Genomic DNA, 6,460 nt, shown 5'->3' with positions numbered 1-6,460 from the left:
AAAAGTCAACTCTCTGTTAATGATAGTAAGTTAGCTTGACACGGCACGATCATGACTAAAAGATGATGTTATTATACTATTTAAACATGGTATTACAAGATAAAATAAAAAATTACCAAATTAGTAATTATTTTCTTAATCAAAATAATAAATTAAAGTATAGTAATATTAAATCTAAATAATAAAATTAAATAATTAAAAAATTTAATTTTTAATAAAATAAAAGCATAATATTTTCTTAAAATTTATAAAAAATCAATTAATATTTTTTAATTAATAAAATTAAAGTATAGTATTTTTTAATTAATTAATTAAAATTAAAGTATTATATTTTTAATTAATTAATATTAAAGTATAATATTTTTAATCAACAAAAATAACTAAAATTAAAGTTTAATAATTTTTTAATTAATAAAAAAGAATTATTTATCTTAACGTATAACCCAAACCCGACCCGACCTAACCCGTTATCTTCGGGTTCTTATTGGGTCGATCTTATAAGAACCCAAATACTAAACGTGCGTGTTCGTGTCGTGTTAATTTCGTGCGGGTCCGTGTCGTATTAAAAATTGTGAGCCCTAACTTTTTATATTGGTTTTGTAATAAAATGTGAGTGAAGTGAGTTAATAGAATGTTAGACCTATTTACCATTTATTGTAAAAGTGAAATCTGAATTTTATTATGAGAAGGATCGAAATGACAAAATATAACTCTTATTATAAGACGGAGGAAGTACTAATTTGAATTCATATTTATGATTAGACGTGGAGAGCTTATCCGCCATCGTCACGTAAAATTTATTAGTAATAAGTTGATTTTGATCCGCTTCTCAATTCTATTTTTAAGACAATCTATATTTAAAAACCTAGCATGTTTTCAATAAAAGAAATTATATTTACAAGAATCATATTATCAATCAAGTATAAAATCTCAAAATTTTCAATCCCAAAAATTAAACAAAGTCATAATATCTAAAACTATCGTGATCTTTAAGAAATATATTGAATTGATTGTCCAAAAAGTCAAGCCTAAAAACAAGTCTTGCTGAAATAGTTCGATGCTTTTAAACCAATCTATTTTTCTTATGTTTTTCGAAATAGAAGGATGGATCTAGGCGAGGTCCGGGGAAGGGTCGATCGACACACTACCGCAACCCATGAATGCCGCTAAAAACTTCATTAACCAAACTTTGAAGTTGTCGTCGAACCCACAATGTCACATCTCAACCTTTTGCAGAATAGGTTGGGATAGTAACTCATAGATTAATGATAGAGGATGGTGAATAGAAACATAAAGATTCTTGTGTTTGAGAAAGAAAAAGAGAGTTAGTGAAATAATAATAACAATAATAGTAATATATAAACATATATGAGAAAATCACATAAATTGAATAGCATAAACATAGCTGAAAAATGAAGAAAATATACAAGTGGGTTCATCTCTTTTGTGTGTCTTGCCCTTGCTCTTCATCCACAGCTGGGGTCTCAAGATGGGCTTGATTATCCAAAAGTTTTTGGGCTTGGATATGGGCCTCTCTGTTTCTACCCCACAAGAAACTGTATAGCCCACCCACCAGCAATCCACACCCCAAAACACTGCAAAACAAATCCATTTCTTCTTACATCTAATTTAGTCATGGTAAGCAAATTTAAAAAGAAAAGAAAAGAAAAAAAAACTGTAGATATAAAATTTAAATTGTTATATTTATAACGACAGTAAATTTTAAAAATGGTCCCAGAACTAGTGTTTTCACGCATGCGGTTCTTGGAAAAAAAATATCATCAGTGGTGCCTGAACTTATGTATTGAGATTCGTTTTCACTTTTCGACTTCTTTTTACTAAAAAGCCATCAAACCACTAAAAAGGTTAGTAAGAGCATCGTTAACGCTCGCGGTTGGGCCACAAAAAATGAGTCCCGGCCCGAGCGTCGCGTTGGAGGGGGAGGATTTGCGGCCTGGGCCGGGCCGGGGCCCGGGCTCGCGTTAGATGGTTCGGGACGGGACGCAACGCGGCCGGGTCCAGGGTTAATTCGTGTTCGGGCCGGGCCGCAAAGGAATTTTTATTTTTTTAAAAAAAATTGAATTTTTTTTATAAATACCACTCCATCCATCTTCGATCGAAAATTAACTTTTCCGTGTTATAAATTTTCGGCGTTTTTTATTTTACGTGTAAAATACGTTGAAGTTGTGAATAGTGTCATTTATTAGTTGCGGCCCGGGTTGTGGCCTGCAGGGTTAGAGCAGTTGGGGCCTGAGACTCAAATTTGGGGGAATGATGACGTGGAGGGGACTTGGGGCCTGAAACCGGGCCGGGGTTAATGATGCTCTAATAGCTTGTGTACCCGATTTGTGTTTTATGATGTCGCTTTTGGTCGAACGACTAACCTTCCCCAGTGAAGTGTTTCGTTGAGGAAAAGAGCGGAGAAGATGGCTGCTATGACGAGCGCCAACGGCCCGAAAATGGCGCTGAAAACCGGCCCTTCTTCTCGATAAACCCAAGCTTGCCAGCCAATAACTCAGCCCTGTCACTATTCACACCCTGCAAAATTCCCACATTCTTCAATCAAACTATTTAAAAAACACAAAATCATTTCAAACAAAATCGATTATAAAAAAAACTTCACATACGCAATAGGCGACGGATAAGAGATCAACATCCCATCGAAGCTCCAGGAGGAAGGATGCCTCTCCACGGCGGCAGCGTAGAGCGTAGACGAGAGGCAGCTGAAGCCGCATTGCAGAATGGTGAGGCGCAGTTTGCCTGGAAATTGGTTGAGGAGAGGAGCCTGCATAGTGATCCACCATAGCGTAGAAGAGTTGGCCGGCGATGGCGAGGAGAGCGCCTTTGATCCAATCGTGGTTTGAGTGAGGCTTTTCGTCGAACAGGTGGTGGGCGGATTGAGAGTAGAGAGGTGGGCCCTTGAAGAAGGTGAAGGCCATGGTGCCGGAGTGCCTAAAATGGCGCCCAATACTTTGGCTAATCCATGCCATTTCGTTATACTCAGCTTTTCGATCCTAAATCAAGATATTCATCATTCTCTTACTGATAGATCGGATGAAATTGTACTGTATTCAATAGTCTTTTTTGTATGGTAAGTAAAAAATATTTAATTTCTAAAATTTGTTTAATAGTATATATAGTATAAATTTATATAAAATAAATACCATCAAATCTAGTACTCCGTATTATTTTTTTAATAATTTGTAAATTATATTATTTTTTGCTATGATCTTTATTGAAGATTCCATATTTTTACAATTTTATGCATCAAATTGATGATAATAAAGAAATGAGAATTGAAGAAAGAAAATAATTATTATAATTATTTATAGGGATAATTTACATTTATTATATAAAATAATTATTTATAAAATTTCAATGCATTATTTTTAATATATGAAAATTAATTATAATTCTTATAGTAATAAAATATACTATGAAAAACAAAATATGTGTTACCTTGGGTTAACTGGGGTTATTAATAAAAATACATTAAAATTAATAGTAATAATTTTTATATACTTTATTGAAACTTAAATTGGATTGGGTTAAAATGATGACACCCTTGTACATAATCTAAAATTGAGTGTGAGTTCGTTTTATAAACAGGAAAGTTTTGTGTATACTTTTTCTTGATTGGGTAACAACATAATCATCGATTTGGAATATATAACTTTATATCACTCACTTTTCTACTATTCAAGTTAACTACGTAAATACTCCATGATACTACTAACAAAGCTCCAAATAATGTGGAGAAACATGTATTGTTATCTTGATTCACACTCTGTCTATGTAATTATATACAGATAGAGAATATAATACGGAGTATAAATTACTCCTATATGTAAAAATTTCCTATGTTATACACTGGAACAAATATGACTATATTTGAAACTAATCAACTACTCGTAGTTCAATTTATAATTAGGAAATAAATAATATCGCCACTCTAATTAATTAAATTACCTTAAACAAACGGCCATGATGAACACCAAAGCTGGAACAATGCTAAGTATCGCCGTGCCAAATGTTGCGGAAATATACTTTAATCCTTCTAAATTCAAATGAAACTCAATGCTAACCTACACCATATATCACGTGCACCTACCATCAATTAGCATTAATATTTAATAAAAAGTGATATGGTCAGATATTGAAGTTACCCATATGAAGAAAACAAAGAAAATTTTGCAGAATCCAGTCCATGAAATAGGAGAACCACCATTGCTAAAATGCAAGAAGAAAAGAAAGGACAAAAACACATTAATCAATATTCATATATTACTTTTTCTCTAAACAAAGTTTATATAATAGAATTGACCTGGTGAAGAAAAAGGCGAAGGGGAGCAAAGCGAAGAAGGCAAGGCTTGTCGATAGGCGACGAGACGGAAGGCTTCATCCCTGAGGACATAGCTGCCTTTGAGAGGAGAATCATGCCTGCATAGCTGCATTGTAACACTACCACTGCAATGTATGGCTTCTGCTTCTCCATGCTAAAGGGAAGAGAAATGTTATGCTACTTATTCTCACGATATTTTAATAAGTATGTATGGTACAACTTATGTGGATACAACTCAAAATTTATAGTGCATTTCTCTCATATCACTATCTAGTGGCCTAATGTACACTTTTTTTATGAGCATGCATGGATTCTACTTCCTAGGTCCCATATTTTTAGTCCACTTTATGTTGGGCGTGGACTATAGGCAGAAGTGAGTAGAAAATATTAGTGGAATGTAGTATGATATAAACAATCTAACATCGGTGTACAAATAGAACTGAAATCACTATATAAGTCTCATGGACTCCTCTTCCTGTTAACCAATTGGTTTTAGGAAATATCCATAGATTTCTGTCATTGGTTGTATAATAAATGTTAATGGAATGTGGGGTTGTTACGGACTCAATTCCCACATCGGTTGAGAGAACTGGTGCGGGGTGTATGGACTAAATATACTTTCTCTTCTAATGGCTAGTCGTTTGGGATGAGTTCTCTTGTTTGGTTTATATCACTTGGTGCTTTCATTGAGAGTCCAAATGGCTCGGAGTGGTGGCCGCGCAACAAACTCGCCGTGACCAACGAGTACGTTTGGGGCCGACTCAGGGTGGTGACCCATGGAGTGGTGGCCGGGCAAAGAATCCATCGTGACCAACGTGGCCGTGACCAACGAGAACTCGGAGTAGTGGCTCATGGAGTGGTGGCATGGCAAAGAACCAGCCGTGACCAACGAGAGCGTTGGCCCTTAAAGGAGGGTCGAATGTTACAGACTCAATTCTTACATTGGTTGTGAGAACAACTGGTGTGTGGTATATAAACTAAATGGGTTCTCTCTCCTAATAGGCTAGTCTTTTGTGATTAGTTCTCCAGTTTGGTTTATATCAGAGGCATATTTAACATTTATGAAAAAAATAAAAGTGGATAATAAATGGATGAAAATGACAAAAGTTGACAAAAAAATTAGGGTATGGAGAGAGTAGTAGTATATATTAGGTCCCCAACCACCAACCATTATTGTTAGTTTTCTAATCTTGATATGTTTAAAGCAAGACTCAAAAATAGATTAAGGACTTTTGGATCGAACTAATTGTCTGGACTGTCCTCACATGTTGTCAATTTTGTCGTTAGACTCTCGGAATTGCAATTGAAACTATTGAGAAGCTCTACCAACTCATCACAACTATTTAGTGGTTGAATGTTTGATGACAAAATTGACAATCCAGAAGAACAACTCAGACACTAAATTAAACCCATTTTAATCACGATAATGGATTTTAACTCACACATTTCAAAATATAAGTCATTTGCAGTAATTACCCAAATGACAAAAATTGAATCTCCTAATGTGAATTCGCATTCGATACACATTGTTGGTGCACTTTAATTTGTGTCCCACTATTTTTTGGGTGGATGCATTAGCTTCAACGTTATCACTCACGCAACTTTCTTTTTTTTTATGAAAAAAGCATTTATGTAAAAGACAAGTTATATATTCAAAAGAAGTTTCAATGCACGATATGTGAGAAATTCAATCTGGATATAATTGAAGGAAAAGTAGACATTTTTAATTACAAAAAGTGACAAATTTACACTATGGTGGTGACAATTTTGTCTTTTAAAATTACATAACTTGCATACATTTGTAATGAATAACGTTAAATCAAGTAGAAACAAGGGCATAATTAAATGGATGCATGTGAAAGGTTGAATAACATATTGAATAAATTACTATTCCATCCGTTTTATAAAATATCAACTATATTCATTTTGGTTTATCCCTCAAAATTATGCATTTTTTGTGTTTAGAAAACTTTTTTTTTCTTTTCATGAGGTGAACTAAAGTACTTCAATCAATTTTTTTTTCTATCTCTTTATTGCTTACCATATATAACACCATAAAAATGGTTAAATGAGATATTTTTCACAGACGGATGGAGTATCATCAAATCCACCGTGACA

The 6,460-nt window shown here is 34.0% G+C and overlaps 1 pseudogene; it reads right to left on the bottom strand.

Annotated features, from left to right (window-relative positions):
• Positions 1–1,325: 1,325 nt before the first annotated feature.
• Positions 1,326–4,631, bottom strand: LOC121791432 (annotated as a pseudogene).
• Between the last annotated feature and the right edge of the window lie 1,829 nt (positions 4,632–6,460).

The sequence above is a fragment of the Salvia splendens genome, unplaced genomic scaffold (assembly GCF_004379255.2).
Source record: "Salvia splendens isolate huo1 unplaced genomic scaffold, SspV2 ctg81, whole genome shotgun sequence".
Classification (NCBI taxonomy): Eukaryota; Viridiplantae; Streptophyta; class Magnoliopsida; order Lamiales; family Lamiaceae; genus Salvia; species Salvia splendens.
This window is presented reverse-complemented; position numbering and strand designations above follow the sequence as displayed.